This window comes from Mauremys mutica, unplaced genomic scaffold (assembly GCF_020497125.1).
Source record: "Mauremys mutica isolate MM-2020 ecotype Southern unplaced genomic scaffold, ASM2049712v1 Super-Scaffold_100290, whole genome shotgun sequence".
Taxonomy (NCBI): Eukaryota; Metazoa; Chordata; order Testudines; family Geoemydidae; genus Mauremys; species Mauremys mutica.
Window position 1 is genome coordinate 97,642 of NW_025423305.1, and position 16,175 is coordinate 113,816.

At 53.6% G+C, this 16,175-nt stretch overlaps 3 non-coding genes across 3 annotated transcripts; all 3 read left to right on the plus strand.

Annotated features, from left to right (window-relative positions):
• Positions 1–6,733: 6,733 nt before the first annotated feature.
• On the plus strand, positions 6,734–6,805 carry TRNAC-GCA. The gene has a single exon. It is a non-coding gene; the product is annotated as a tRNA-Cys (tRNA).
• A 5,087-nt stretch (positions 6,806–11,892) lies between these two features.
• TRNAK-UUU lies at positions 11,893–11,965 on the plus strand. Its single transcript has one exon. It is a non-coding gene; the product is annotated as a tRNA-Lys (tRNA).
• Positions 11,966–15,329: 3,364 nt separating this feature from the next.
• Positions 15,330–15,402, plus strand: TRNAV-AAC. Its single transcript has one exon. It is a non-coding gene; the product is annotated as a tRNA-Val (tRNA).
• The last annotated feature ends 773 nt before the right edge of the window (positions 15,403–16,175 follow it).

Consider the following 16,175-nt stretch of genomic DNA (forward strand, 5'->3'; position numbering starts at 1 on the left):
GGTAGGGTGCTGTGTCTGCACGTTCTCTTCCTTTTCCACTTGCCTCTCCGCTTCTCTCTTCTTCCCTTCCCATTTTTTGGGAAGCCCCTATTTTTACTTCTGCTCTGGCAGGGGGTACGCAGTTTGCTCTTGGCCCCAAGCACATCAGACAATCCACAGAGGATCTGAGAGTTGCTGTCTCTTGGCCATATAGTGGGTAGAGGGTTATAAAGCTGTGTCAGGGTATGTCTACACTATGGGATTATTCCGATTTTACAGAAACCGGTTTTTGGAAACAGATTATATAAAGTCAAGTGAACGCGGCCACACTAAGCACATTAATTTGGCAGTGTGCGCCCATGTACCGAGGCTAGTATCAATTTCCAGACCATTGCACTGTGCGTAGCTATCCCATAGTTCCTGCAGTCTCCCCCACCCATTGGAATTCTGGGATGAGATCCCAATGCATGATGGGGCAAAAACAGTGTCGTGGGTGATTCTGAGTAAATGTCGTCAGTCAATCCTCCCTCCATGAAAGCAATTGCAGACAATCATTTTGCGCCCTTTTCCTGGGCAGATTGCCTGGGCAGACACCATAGCACGGCAACCATGGAGCCAGTTCAGCCTTTTTTCACCGTCACTGTATGTCTACTGGATGGTGCTGAGAGACGTGGTACTGCAATGCTATACAGCAGCATTCTTTTGCTTTTTGTAAGTTAGCAAAGATGGTACCAACCATACCATACTGTACTGTCTGCTGCTTTGCAAGTTGACAATGATAGTTATCAATTATACTGTACCACCTGCTGCTGTCCTGGGTGCTCCTGGCCGGTCTCAGTGAGATCGGCTAGAGATGCATGGACAAAATGGGAATGATTCCCCAGGTCATTTTGTTCTTTAAGTTTTGTCTAAAGGGTGTGGAAGCAGGGAAAGAATTAACAGGGATTTGAAGGGAATTTTAATGCATGTCAGTCAGTTAGCAAGAGTTAGGCTAGCTGTAACCCTAATGACGTGAGACTTGTAGAAGCAAAGACAATGTGAGGAAAAGAACTGTGTAAAAAGTTATTACGACCTTGCAACTTGATAACCAAATATGCAGGCTGGCGTCTTTTAGGAGTGAGACAAATAAGATAGCAGAAAGGCTTATGTATAAACAAAATGTATTTGTTGCTTTTTACCGTCTGTATTATTGCTAGTAATTGTCTGTAACAAAGGTATAAAGGCTTGCTGTAATTGTTTACCAGTTGAGAGACCTGTCCAGGACTGGGGTGACCCTGTGTCCTAAGGCACTCCCTCCAGCTATTGTAATTACTAGAGAAAGAATAAAGTATTTGATTTTGCTGCACCCAAAGAAAAAGCGAGAACTGAGTTTTTCTCCGACAAGAGAGAGTCAGTCCTGTCTAGATTATCAAGCAAGCCTACTAAAGAACCAGAGAGGTAAACGGCTGCTCTGGGTCAGAGCCCCAGACACCACACAGAAATGATGAGCTGCATGCTATTCTAGGGGGTGCCCCTGCAACAACCCCACCCGTTGCTTCCCTCCTCCCCCACCCCTCCTGGGCTACTCTGGCAGTTATCCCCCTATTTGTGTGATGAAGTAATAAAGAATGCAGGAATTTGAAACAACACTGACTTTATTGCCTCTGCAAGTAGAGTTCCTAGGAGTCATGCCCCACATTTTGGGGACCACTGAACCCTACTGGCTAATCAGGGGCTAGTGATGCCAAAGCCCAGGGAAAGGGAGAACAAGGGCAGCAGCCCTGGCACCAGAACCATGGCCCCAAACACTCTTCTGCCTGCAGCCCTGCCCTCTTTCATCCCTTCCACGCCTGCCACCCACGGCCCCAGTCACTGGGCACCTCTGCTTCACCCCTTCCCCACTGCCCCCACCCTGCTCACTCATTTACTCCCCCCCCCCTCGCTGCAGCCCTGAGACCAGAGAAGCTCTGTGTCCCTGCTGCAGCCCCTGGGCCAATGCGGGGGATGGGAGCTCCTCTAGCACTTGGGACGACATGGGGAGACTTTTCCAGGGGCCCCAGATCAGCCGGGGCACTCGGTGATCGAAGGGGCACCCTGCGGCAGTGCGAAGGTGCACACTGCCAGTGTAGTGTCAGCCACGGCTTCCTGGGGGGCTCCCACACTTCGCCCTGCTTGGACCCGGTGGGGGAACATTGTGGGGGGAGGGGCAAGTGTTGACACAAAGATGCAGCTCACCCACCCCCAGCGTCCCTCCGTGGCCCCATAGAGGGTTGGGGGGAGCGAGGAGCAACACGAAGTGCCCCATCCGTCCTGGTCACTGTCCCCATCCAACCTGGGCTGTGCTGGGAGGGGAGCATCAGAAGCTGCTGCTCTCTGCCCTCCCCTGATGCAGCCCGGCCGAGGAAAGTGACCTGGATGCAGGGAGCTCGGATGTGCTGGAGATATGTTGGGAAAAGGGACAAACAATCTACAGCGACGTCATTAACCACAAACACACTCTAGCCATGCTCCAGCCAGTACGGAAATGGGCAGGAATTCTTGCTGTTCAGCCATGGCCACACGTACAGAGCTGCACAGCAGTGAGTGTGCTGGGGAAGCTGGTCTGAGCAAACCATTGGAAATGACCCTTCAGTGAGAACAGAACCAGAGTGTAGAAAGGCCCCCTGTGTTAAGTGGTTGTGGCTGAGGGCTTAGGGGGCTGGGCTGATACCATAGAGGTCTTTCTGTGGAGGTTTGAGTCTTGCCAGCTAGGGAAGGCTGGTGTGTGGTGTCTCCATGGCTGTACTTTCAGTCATGCAGGTTTCTCTCTCCCATTGTTCCATGGGCATCCTACTAGATTGCCAGCTGCCTTTCAACTGCCGTGTGGAGACAGTGAGTGTCTGTGGGGAGAGACTATGTTGAGGTAGGTAGGAGCGGATCATTATTATCCCTACTTGAAAGAGGGAGAAGCTAAGGCTGAGAAAGGAGAATTGACTTGTCTTAGGTCACACAGCCAGTCAGTGGCAGAGTTGGGAATAGGACCCAAGATCCCTGATTTTCAAACTAACCATCAAATCTTGAATTTCAGACATTGAATGACCTGAATAAAGTGCTGTCAGATGAGCTCCAGACCAACAACAGTGCACAGTAATTATTCAGCAAGTATTTGAGGAGAACTGCAACGTTAGAGAGAATCATGAACTGCTCAGAGACAATTAATGCAGAGAAGCAGCAAAATTCATCAAACATAGAACTGGTTCTGACTTATTTACTTGGTCTTCAAAGAGAAGAACAAGGACCTGAGTCTCCTCCCTGTCAATAACCCCCTGCTCAGCCAATCAGGGTAAAGACTGAGGATGGGAGGCTGAGGGTTCTCACCAGAGAGCCCAAAGGATGGCCCAGGTCACCGGTAGGGAACACTAACCGAGCACTATTTCAGCCCCACATTTTTGGGTGGACCTCCCACAGTGGGAGCTGCTGAGCACTCCCCGGCAACACACACACACACACCTCGCTCCTGGAGTTGGGAGGGGAGCAGGTGAAAGGACAAAAGAAGCAAGTGAAGAAGAGAAAGGAGGGAGGGAGGGATGGAGGAAAAGGTGAAACAAAAAGGACAAACCCTAATGACCCCAGTGATTCTAAGGGACAAAATCCCAGGTGCGGAATAAAATTCTGCCTCCTTAAGTTCATGTTTTCCATGCCTAGAATTCAACTGTCACCAGATGGATCAGACTGAACAGGTTTCAGACCTCGAGGAGGCTCTTACCTTCTAAACAGGGACGGCTGTTTTCTAGTAAAATCAGGAAAAGGGAAGGAGAAAACTCGAAAGAGGTTCCTACTGGCGCTCACGTCCATGAACCCGAATACTCGCTCAGTCCTCAAAGAGAGACCTGGAGAAGGAAACTTGCTGAAGCAAAGCCACAGGGGTCTCTGAGGTTTCCCTGCTCCCTCACCCCTGTCCAGCCTGGCTGATGTCAGCATCTCTCTGTGAGGTCACCACCTCCCCACCACCTTTGACCAATAGTCTGAGGTCCTGCAAAAGGCCTTTGTGATGTCACTGCCACACCCCTCCCTTGCTGTGCTAATGTCCTGCCCCTGGCCAGGCACTGTGGAGGTTTGAGCTACTCCCTGTGGATCACCCCACTCAAGGAGCGTTTGTTCTAGGAAGCAGGCCGGTAGTTTTGGATCATCTGCAAATTTTGTCATCTCACTGTTTAGCAGGTTGTTTATGAATATGTTGACTAGTACTAGTCCCAGTACACACACCACTAGTTACCTGTTTCCATCCTGAAAACTGACCATTTAGTCCTACCCTTTGTTTCCTGTCTTTTAACCAGTTATTGATCCACATGAGGACCTTCCGGAGGTGAAAGTAAGCCGGTATGTTCTGGTGGGGATACCGGCACGAGCCAGTACACTGTGCCAGCCCGGCCCGGCTTCCCCAGGCTGGTGATTTAAAGGGCCCAGGGCTCCCTGCAGCGGCCGGAGCCCCGGGCCCTTTAAATCACCTCCCGAGCCCCCCTTCCGGAGCCCCGGGGAGCAAATCACTGCCGTGGATGCTGCTCTCTCGCGCTCTGCCAACACAGAGCAGGGACGGCAGAAGCTTCCTTACAGTGATGTGGGGGGGACACTGTTGTCCGAACTGTGGCACCCCCATGACACCCCCTCTCCCCCCGAGGCCACACCCACAGACGCCTCTTCCCCAAGACTGCACCCTTCCCCCCTCCATCATTAGTCCTAACAGCCAGTAAAGAGTGGTGGGGCCATGGCCCTCTAAACCCCCTGTTCCAGCACCCCTGACACAGAGCTAAGCAGGCAGCAGTGTGTGTGTGTGACAGAGAGTGCTGTGCTGAGCTGAGCCAGGGAGAGAAGGGGGCTGATGTCGGGGCTGTCCCCTGCCTCAGGACTGGTTGCTTCCAGCAGCTGTCTGAACTTAGAGACAGTGTGCGACACACTCACTCTTCCCCAACGCACACACTGTCTCTCCCCCCCACACACACTCTCTACCCCACCACGCTCATTGCAGTTGGAAAGCAGCTGGCAATCTAGTAGGATGCCCATGGACCAATGGGATAGAAACCTGCATCATGTAATGCTGTACCAGCCCGTGAGGCATTGCAAACCCTTCCCAAAGCACCCTGCAGCACAGTGGGATAGCTACCCACAGTGCACTGCTCTCTGTGGCAATCCAAGAGATGCTAACATGGATGTGCTCTGGTGACACCAGCATAGGGTGGACATGCAACAGCTGTTCAATTAAAACACTTTAATTTAAGCCATGTTATTCTTTCATGTAGACATAACTGGAGAGTGAGACAAGACCCAGCTCCATTGAAACTAAAGAACCACAACTTCCTGTATAGTTGGCAGGATTTGAACCTGTACAGGGAGACTCCAATGGATTTCTAGTCCATCGCCTTAACCACTCGGCCACAACTACTTGCTTGTGATGTGGCTTTCACTGCACTCTAGTTCTGTTCTCACTGAGTGATCAATTCCAGTTGTTTCCTCAAACCAGCTTCCACAACACACACACTGCTGTGCCCTTGTGTAAGTGTGTCCATGGCTGAACTGCAAGAATTCCTGCTCCTTTCCCTTCTGGCTGGAGCATGAGGAGAGTGTGTTTGTGGCTAATGGCGTTGCTGTAGCTTGTTGTCCATTTCCTGCCCTGATCATTCAGACAGTCCCTTTCCCGTCATATCCCCAGCACATCAGTGATTGCGATAGCAGGGGGCAGGTTTTCTCTGGGGCACTGAGCTTTGCCAGAGGGTTGGTGGCTCCTTTCTTTCCTCACCCTGGAGTAAACTCGCTTTTTATTCCATCCTTGATGTTTCAAGGAATAACAACAGATGGCCAAAGAAAGAGGTGGACAGGGTGGGTCTCAGGGGAGGGGCAGAGAGGTGTGGGTGATGGGCAGGGTGGGTCTCAGGGGAGGGGCAGAGAGGGGTGGGCGATGGGCAGGGTGGGTCTCAGGGGAGGGGGCAGAGAGGGGTGGGCGATGGGCAGGGTGGGTCTCAGGGGAGGGGCAGAGAGGGGTGGGCGATGGGCAGGGTGGGTTTCAGGGGAGGGGCAGAGAGGGGTGGGCGATGGGCAGGGTGGGTCTCAGGGGAGGGGGCAGAGAGGGGTGGGTGATGGGCAGGGCAGGTCTCAGGGGAGGGGGCAGAGGGGTGGGCAGCAGGCAGACCTTGGGGTAGGGGGTGGAGAGGCGCGAGGAGGCCCTGGCGGAGGAGAGGAGCGAGCGACCAGTAGGCCTCAGCCAAAGAGCAGGGGTGGGAAGTGGCCAAATGGGAGTGAGGGCGGAGCACAGGTGGGGCCTCGGAGGGAGGAGAACGAGGGAAGGGGGTGGAGTGGGGGGACAGCACCGCGGTCTGGGCAGGGGCCGCCCACAGGATTCAGGGGTCCTGGGGCAAAACAATTTCAGGGGCCCCTTCCATAAAAAAAAGTTGCAATACTATAGAATCCTGTATTCTCCTGGGGGCCCTGCAGGCTACATTGGTTCCTGTCCATTCAGGAGGTTATTTCCCACCTATTCATAAATAATGAAGCTGCTCTAAGCGGAGGGGAGAGAGCTGTCCCGTCTGTGCAGTTAACCCATCTCCCCGAGAGGTGGTAGCTATGTCACTGGGGGAAGCTATGCTGGTGGGTGTGCAAGCTGTGGTGTCTACATGTGTATATAAAGTTTAATCAAACCCCATTTTTAAAACCCTTGTGGTCTGGGAATAGAAAAGGAGCTCTCTGAGGCAGAGCCTGTCCTTCAAAATCCTTAAGATCACTGACTTGCCAACACAAATGTCCTGGGGGTATAGCTCAGTGGTAGAGTGTTTGACTGCAGATCAAGTGGTCCTTGGTTCAAATCCAAGTGCTCCCTTCCACACTTGTTACTTCAGTAAAAATAATTCTATTTTCAGGAGCTCCACTAAATAGGGATCCCTGAAATGAATGGACACACTCAATGTTTTCCTGTGCAAATGCATAAAAACCTCCCAAACATGTCCCCCAGCTGAAATCAGTTCCAATCCTCTAAGTGTCTAGGTTTGTTTTCATCAACTAAAGAAAGGCACATGAAGACACATTTGCAGGTCCTTGGCCTCCATGGGCTACAATGTGCAGAAGAACAAGAACCACATCCACGTGGGAGGCATGGACTAGTCTGTATTACATTTGGTAAGTAAGTTGCCATTGGGACTGAAAACTCTACTGGAGGTGAACAGGAGCCTGTTGCAAAAATAAAATAACCAAGATTTACCAAACTCCCTGTTACACATTCAATCCTCTCTTTGTGCACACGGCATCAACTGGGGCTCTAATAAATGGCAGCCTTCCTTTAACACAGATTGTTGTTCCTTGTAACTTTCAGATACATTCGAATGGCAGCTGTTCAGAGGTCATGTGCTGCTTGTTCATTTTCATGTATGAAGTCCTGGGTTCTATCTCTTTTTTTCGCTCTGCTGCTTTGCTCATGCCCAGCTGGAATGTGGCCCTGCAGGAGTTTTAATCCTGCTGAGTGAGGACCAAGTGCCAAGTGCATGCAAGGTTAGGGGGGTTCTGCGCCTAAGTCACCTCAGTACATTTAAGATTCCCACCTGCTGTGCTGCTTGGGACAAGGGTAGATGAGAAGGGCAAATCCTCCAGCACTGGAGGGAAAGGTCCCATCTGCTCAGACTGAGAGGCAAGGAAACAGAGGGGCAGTCAGTGCTCAGGGAGGAGAGAAATCAGTGATGTACACCCAACAGGGGACACTGTCTTTTTGAGTATCACAGGGGTAGCTATGTTAGTCTGGATCTGTAAAAAGCGACAAAGTCCCGTGGCACCTTACAGACTAACAGACGTACAGGGGCATAAGCTTTCTTGGGTGAATCCAGGGGTGAGCTGCAGCCGGTTCGCACTGGATCGCACGAACCGGTTGTTAAATTTAGAAGCCCCCTTTAGAACCGGTTGTTCCTGGAGGAACAACTAGTTCCAAAAGGGCTTTTAAATTTAACTAAAGCTCTAGTAGCTCCCTACCCTTCCCCCGCCCCAGCTCACCTCACTCCGCCTCCTCTTCTGAAGCGCCTCCGGCTTCTCCTCCCCTCCCCAGCTTCCCGCCAATCAGCTGTTTGCGCGGGAAGCCTGGGAGGGCTGAGAAGAAAGCAGAGGCTTCCAGCAGGTAAGTTTCAGCGGGGGTGGGGGCGCCAGCGGGTGGAGGGCTCCAGGCGCCGCGCTGCCCAGCGAGGTCGGGGCCGGACCTTGGTCCCTGGGGCCGGGCGGCGCAGCGTGGCTCCTGGCCCCCCAGATCCAGCTGCGACCTCGCTGGGCAGGGCAGCGCGGTGTGGCTCCTGTTCGGCCCCCGGGGGCCGGGCCGGGCGGCGGGGTTGCTGGCCCGGGGTCCGGTCCCCAGCGTCCGGGCCCGGCGGTGGGGTTGCTGGCCCGGGGTCCGGTCGGTCCCCAGTGGCCGGGCCAGGCGGTGCAGTTTCTGGCCCAGGATCCGGTCGGTCCCCGGCGGCCGGGCCGGGCCGGGCCCGGCGGCGGGGTTGCTGGCCCGGGGTCCGCTCCCCGGGTGGCGGGGTTGCTGGCCCGGGGTCCGCTCCCCGGGCGGCGGGGTTGCTGGCCCGGGGTCCGCTCCCTCGGCGGCGGGGTTGCTGGCCCAGGGTCCGCTCCCCGGGGTCCGGTCCCCGGGCGGCGGGGTTGCTGGCCCGGGGTCCGGTCCCCGGCGTCCGGGCCCGGCGGTGGGGTTGCTGGCCCGGGGTCCGGTCGGTCCCCAGTGGCCGGGCCAGGCGGCGCAGTTTCTGGCCCAGGGTCCGGTCGGTCCCCGGCGGCCGGGCCGGGCCGGGCCCGGCGGCGGGGTTGCTGGCCCGGGGTCCGCTCCCCCGGTGGCGGGGTTGCTGGCCCGGGGTCCGCTCCCCGGGCGGCGGGGTTGCTGGCCCGGGGTCCGCTCCCCCGGCGGCGGGGTTGCTGGCCCGGGGTCCGCTCCCCGGGCGGCGGGGTTGCTGGCCCGGGGTCCGCTCCCCCGGCGGCGGGGTTGCTGGCCCGGGGTCCGCTCCCCTGGCGGCGGGGTTGCTGGCCCGGGGTCCGCTCCCTGGGCGGCGGGGTTGCTGGCCCGGGGTCCGCTCCCCGGGGTCAGGTCCCCGGGCGGCGGGGTTGCTGGCCAGGGGTCTGCTCCCCGGTGTCCGGTCCCCGGGCGGCGCAGTTGCTGGCCCGGAGTCCAGCCCCGACATCCGCTGGGTGGCTCCGATCCCAGCCCCAGGCCAGCTGGGCCCCCAGCTCCAGGCAGCACGGTAAGGTAGCAGGGAGCCGGTGTGGGAAGAGGGCAGGGGAGTTGGGGGGGGGTGATTAGTGTCAGAGCGGTCAAAGGGCAGGGAACAGGGGGATTGAATGGTGGCAAGGGTCCCCAGGGGCAGTCAGGAAGGAGCAGGGGTTGGATGGGGCGGAGGGGGGCAGTTAGAGGTAGGGATTCCAGGGACAGTCAGGGGACAGAGAGAAGGGGTGATTGGATGGGGTAGGGGTCCCTGGGTGCCATCAGGAATAAGAGAAGGGGTTGGATGGGGTGGCAGGGGGCGGACAGGCAAGGGGGGTGGATAGGGCATAGGTCAGGGGGGGCTGTCAAGGAACATGAGGGGTTGGATGGGGCACGACCCCCCCCGGGGGGGGGAGGGAGGGAACCGGTTGTTAACATTTTGGCAGGAGGAGGGAACCGGTTGTTAACATTTTGGCAGCTCATCACTGGGTGAATCCCCACTTCGTCAGATGAATGCAGTGGGAATTCTGTGACTGGCTAGCCAACTACAAAAGCAATTTCTCCTCCCTTGGTGTTCATACCTCATCCTCACACCTCACCCCTCATCCTCCCTGATTGAACTAATGCTCAAATAAATTTGTAAGTCTCTAAAGGTGCCACAAATACTCCTGTTCTTTCTTTGAACTAACGTTGTTATCTCTAGACTGATTCTTGCCTGCATATTTATACCCGACCCTGGACATTTCCATGACATTCATCTGATGAAGTGGGGATTCACCCGCGAAAGCTTATGCTCCAATATGTCTGTTAGTCTGTAAGGTGCCACAGGACTCTTTGTCTTTTTGAGGCGAGTGCAGCTGGCTTGGGATGGTGCTGACGATGGATAGAAAAAAGGCTGGAGTCAATGACAGCCGAGACCACAGAAGGGGCAGGGGAATGGCAGCCCCACAGAAGGTCCTGGGTGCTCAGATGCCCCAGTTATTGCACCCTGGCCTGTCGTAGAGAGAGAAAAGACACAGTGGGACCCAGGCCCCCTACAGTGATCCCATGGACAAGAACCTGGCTGGGAGTGGGGTGAAAGCTCCCTGTGGGCAAAGGGGAGCTGAAATCCCTCAGTGTCCTGGAATTTAAGCAATGGAAGCTTCAAACCCTGCACGGGTGGGGGCTGAGGTGCATCAGCAGAAGGTTGGACTGGACACGGGAGGCAGGTTTGTATAATTTTTGGTGGTGCCCAGAATGGGACTAAGTCCTGCCCCACACCCCACACACACTTGCCTAAGGCTCTGGGGGGGGAGTTTGGGTGAGGGAGGGAGAGGGGCTGGGCTCTGGGAGAGAGTTTGGGTGCAGGGTCTGGGCTCACTCAGGGGGTTGGGGTGCAGGAGGGTGTGCAATGGGCAGGGTCCTGGAGAATGTTTGGGTGCAGGTTTGGGGTCTGGGTTGGGGCAGGGGGCTGGGGGTGCAGGAGAGGGTGGGGGTGCAGCATTTACCTCAGGCATCTCCCCAAAGCAACCCGCACCCCCCTCTGGCAGCAGCCCCTAAGCGGGAGGGCCGCGGGTGTCTCTGTGCACCGCTGCCCGCAGACTCCAACCCCGCAACTCCCATTGCCACAGTTGACAGAGTTGGCACTCGGGGAGGGAGCAGCGCGTAGAGACCCCACCCCACGCCAGGGGCTGCAGGGACGTGCCAGCCGTTTCCGGGAGTGGTGTGCCACATGGAGCGAGGGCGGGCAGGAAACTGCCTTAGTCCCCTGGTGCTGCTGGCAGTGGTGGCAGGAGTCTGGGCCCAATCTTTTCACCTGGTATAGTCCGTGTTCCAGCTCAAGTGATAGCTGGGGGATGTCTCATGACTGCAGCCACCTTTCTTCTGTTCCACCCCCTTATACAGCTTTGGTACAAGGCAGGAATATTTTGTCTCTCTCCTGGGGAAAAGCCCCAGGTTTAAGATGGATTCCTGTACCAGGTGACATGGTCACATGCCCTGTGAGACCCCCCCCCCCCCAAGCCTTCATTCTTCCTGGCCTGACTCACGGATGGTGCAGGACGGAGCCATCTCCAGTCAATTGTCCTGGTTAATAGGAGCCATCAAGAGTCCAAACCACTATTAATGCCCGACACTTTGCATCATTACAACAGGACCTCAGAGTTATAGTTCATATTTCTAGTTTCAGATACAGGAATGATCGGTTCATACAAATAGGATGAACACACACAGTAGATTATAAACTTTGTAATGATACCTTACAAGAGACCTTTTGCATGAAGCATAGTCCAGTTACATTATATTCACACTCATTAGCATATTTTCATAAAATCCTATGGAGTGCAACGTCACAGCAGGGAAAGGGTTTTACTGCAGCACCTGGGAGCAGTTGAGTTTCATGTTCAGGCTGTGGTATGAGTTCCTCCAGGTTTCTTGTAAGCACACAGGGACCTTAGCGGGTGCTCTCAATACAGGAATGGCCCAGAAACAATAAAGTGATGGGGATTGCATTTTCCTTTTTTATTTTTGTATTTCCAATGACATTTCTGTTTGTGATTTTGTTTTGCTTTGTATAACTGTGTTTTCTCCTATATTTGATAGTTAATGAAAAAAAGAATAATGCCTCAGGGCACCGGATGGAGGAGCAGGCTGGGGCTAGGACTGCTAAGAGAGCGACAGTAGCAGGTTTTCTGTATTGTTTCTGGCCTTCATTTACATGACTAGTTTCTCTTCTGCATGAAATTTGTTTCATTTATGTGTGAGCCTGGCTAGCTCGGTTGGTAGAGTGTCAGACTTTTAATCTGAGGGTCCAGGGTTCAAGTCCCTGGTCAGGTGAAAAAGGAGCTGTTCCCCTCAAAACAAAAGAAGGCATCTCTCCAGGATGTTATCTGACATCACCTTTTTTCCCCCGCAGGACTTGGCTTTTCACTAGGAAGGGCCATGTACTGCCTGGGACTCTATCTTGCTCTCTCCAATGCCATGAAAGCCTGTCTTTTGCCCGCTAGCTTGTTGTGACTTGAGCACAAGAGGGGACGTTTGATCCAGAAGCCTGGCCGTGCCTGGAGTCCTGTAGGGAGGGATGCGAGCTGCATTTCCTCTGAGTCCTGAAGCTGGGCTGCAGCCTGGCCTAGGAGGCAGCCCTTTTGGTTGACCTACTGGCCCAAAGTCACTTGGGTGGCGTTGGTGTTCCCCAGGGATGCTGAAGGGCCTAAGGGAGGGAGGCTCAATACTCCCCCCATCAGTCAAGGCGGAAGAGAAGGGCTGCAAGAGTGGGCAGGTTGATGGCTGGGCCTTCTAGCGTTCGGTTGGGGACGAGGTGAGGAATGCGAACTGGGAGAAATGGTTGCTGGCCTGTGAGGAATGGCTCAGCCGGTGGCGTAAGTGGACCTTGTTGTTACCTACAAGGTTGTCATGCTCAAGACCCATCTGTGGGGAATTTCCTCAGCCAGGTGTTTCCCCCTGTTCCACGAGTGCTGCAGAGACCGAACACGATGGCCTTCCACTCCTTGTGGGGCAATAGGACGTCCCCACCTAGTCAGGAGAAGTGCGGCTTTTCTGCTCTATTAGAAATGGTGGTTGGGCCTGGTGGGCTTCGAAGCCTTTTATGGCTCTACTGTTTTGTTTTTCAATTTTCAGTGGGTGGCTGAGCTGGAGGGCAGGTCAGGCCCGAGGGGAATGGTGTTGGAACCATAAAGAAAGAAACTGACTCTTCCGATACGGCCGTATTTTTTTTACCCCACTGGGTGCAGCACCGGGTATGAAATGGCCGATAGTGGCGGAAGGGGGAGGAGATTAGGAAGGCCCCTCCCTCGTGTTCTTCTATTCCCACCTTACAGCCTACAGGATTTTCAGTGGGTGGCTAAGTGGAAGGTGCTTGCAGGATGGCTTCATCTGCAACAGTGGACACTCTCACAGCAGCGGTGGCCACAACAGCAAGCCCCCTCCCCCTCCCAGGCCTTTGGCTCAGTCTGAACAGAGGTCAATGTACCACTGGGTGAGACAGGCCAATTTTAGGGAGTTTCCGCTGAAGGTGAGCAACTGTCCCCAGAACTTACTGACAGGAGCTTTAAAGTATTTGCAAATGTGCACGGCCAGCATGTGCAGAGCAAAGGCTGCCCGGGGCACTGTGTCAGTCTCTGGCACCACTTGAGACAATGGAGTATCATCAGCCACCAGGTGACCCAGGATCTAAGGCAGGAATGGGGTGAGGAAGCAAGTCAAGCTGAGCAAGGCAGACAAAAATTCATCTTGCCTTTGTGGGCGCTCGTAGTGATGCTCTTTTTGTGTGCCAGGGCTGACAAAAACATCCCGGACAGAGAAGCAGCAGGCCAAAAAAGCAGCCGGGGTATTCTATCTGCTATCCAAGATCCATAAAACTGGAAATCCTGGTTGCGCCATCATCTCAGGCATTGGCACCCTGACAGCAGGATTGTCTGGCTGTGTAGACTCCCGCCTCAGGCCCTACGCTACCAGCACTCCTAGCTATCTTCGAGAGACCACTGACTTCCTGAGGAAACTACAATCCATTGGTGATCTTCCAGAAAACACCATCCTGGCCACTATGGAGGTAGAAGCCCTCTACACCAACGTTCCACACAAAGATGGACTGTAAGCCATGAGGAACAGTATCCCCGATAATGTCACGGCTAACCTGGTGGCTGAACTTTGTGACTTTGTCCTCACCCATTATTATTTCAGATTTGGGGGACAATGTATACCTTCAAGTCAGCAGCACTGCTATGGGTACCCGCATGGTCCCACACTATGCCAACATTTCTATGGCTGACTTAGAACAACGCTTCCTCAGCTCTCATCTCCTAATGCCCCTACTCTACTTGCGCTACACTGATGACATCTTCATCATCTGGACCCATGGAAAAGAAAACCCTTGAGGAATTCCACCATGATTTCAACAATTTCCATCCCACCATCAACCTCAGCCTGGACCAGTCCACACAAGAAATCCACTTCCTGGACACTACTGTGCTAATAAGCGATGGTCACATAAACACCACCCTATACTAGAAACATACTGACCACTATAGTTACCTACATGCCTCCAGCTTTCACCCAGACCACATCACACAATCTATTGTCTACAGCCAAGCTCTAAGATACAATCATATATGCTCCAAACCCTCAGAGAGACAAACACCTACAAGATCTCTATCAAGCGTTCTTACAACTACAGTACCCTGAAGTACAGCTGAAGTGAAGAAACAGGTTGCCAGAGCCAGAAGAGTACCCAGAAGTCACCTACTACAGGACAGGCCCAACAAAGGAAGTAACAGAACCCCACTAGCCGTTACCTTCAGCCTCCAACTGAAACCTCTCCAGTGCATCATCAAGGATCTACAGCCTATCCTGAAGGACAATCCCTCACTCTCACAGATCTTGGGAGACAGGCCAGTCCTTGCTTACAGACAGCTCCCCAACCTGAAGCAAATACTTACCGTCAACCACACAACAAAAACACTAACCCAAGAACCTATCCTTGCAACAAAGCCCATTGCCATCTCTGGCCACATATCTATTCAGGGGACACCATCATAGGACCTAATCACTTCAGCCACACTATCAGAGGCTCGTTCACCTGCACATCTACCAATGTGATATATGCCATCATGTGCCAGCAATGCCTCTCTGCCATGTACATTGGCCAAACCAGACAATCTCAACATAAAAGAATAAATGGACACAGATTACACATCAAGAATTATAACATTCAAAAACCAGTTGGAGAACACTTAAACCTCCCTGGTCACTCGATTACAGACCTAAAAGTCACAATATTACAACAAATAACCTTCAAAAACAGACTCCCACGAGAGACTGCTGAATTGGAATTAATTTGCAAAGTGGACACCATTAAATTAGGCTTGAATAAAGACTGGGACTGGATGGGTCATTACACAAAGTCAAACTATTTCCCCATTTTTATTTGTCCCCCTACTGTTACTCATACCTTCCTGTCAACTGTTGGAAATGGGCCGTCCCGATTATCACTACAAAAGGTTTTTTTCTCCTGCTGGTAATAGCTCACCTTAACTGATCACTCTCGTTATAGTGTGTATGGCAACACCCATTTTTTCATGTTCTCTGTTGGCAGATAGGATGTGAGGTTGGATGGACCTTTGGTCTGACCCAGTATGGCCATTCTTATGTTCTTATGAAGGGAGGGGCACAACACCATAACAGAATTTCTGTAGTGTAGTGGTTATCACGTTTGCCTAACACGCAAAAGGTCCCTGGTTCGAAACCAGGCAGAAACATATGGGCTTAATCATCCCAGCTCTTCCTGGTCTGTCCCTGCTGTTGTAGGAGAAGCAGTGATTTCTATGCTCAAAAGGTCGGTTATACTTTCTCCTCTCCCTCTCTGAATGCCTGTGAAGTGGCTTTTCCCCTCCCGCTCCCCCCTGGAATGCTCCTCGGATGAATGTTCTGGTTGAAGAGCAGAAGAACTTCCAGGTAGACAAGGTGTCTGGGACTCTAATTAGGCAGCACTCACACACCCAGAGCATGGACACTGCCCAAGGTGGAATGTGACCAACCAGATGCAGCCAAGTCATCTCTAGTCGCAGGCCATGAGGTGCAGGCCCTTAAAAGGGGAAGGGACCCTGTGCTCAGGAGAGCACTCACAAGCTTGTACCTCCAGTGAATGCCCTTCGCCTGGACGGCCTGGCCAGTGGTTCTCTGCGTTGTATTTCATTGTGCCTCAGGGAGACTTACCTTCATTGCACCGTCCATAGCTGCGCTGTGGGACACTTACCTTGCAGAATCCTGACATCTCCAGTGCTGTGCCTGTCCTGGGAGCATGAGTATGCAAGTGTGAGTGTGACACACCCCCTCCCCCCCAGCTTCTTCTTTTGAGCATAGCTGTCAGTATAATAAACATGCTATTTTCTGCCAAACTCTGGTGGATCATTAGTCCTCCCTACGCTTGTTAGCTGGCCCAATTTTGGGTAACACCTGTGATAAACTCAACCCCTGCAGGATAGAGGGTGGTGAAACCCCTGCTACAGACTAGGGACCGAATGGCTGGGCA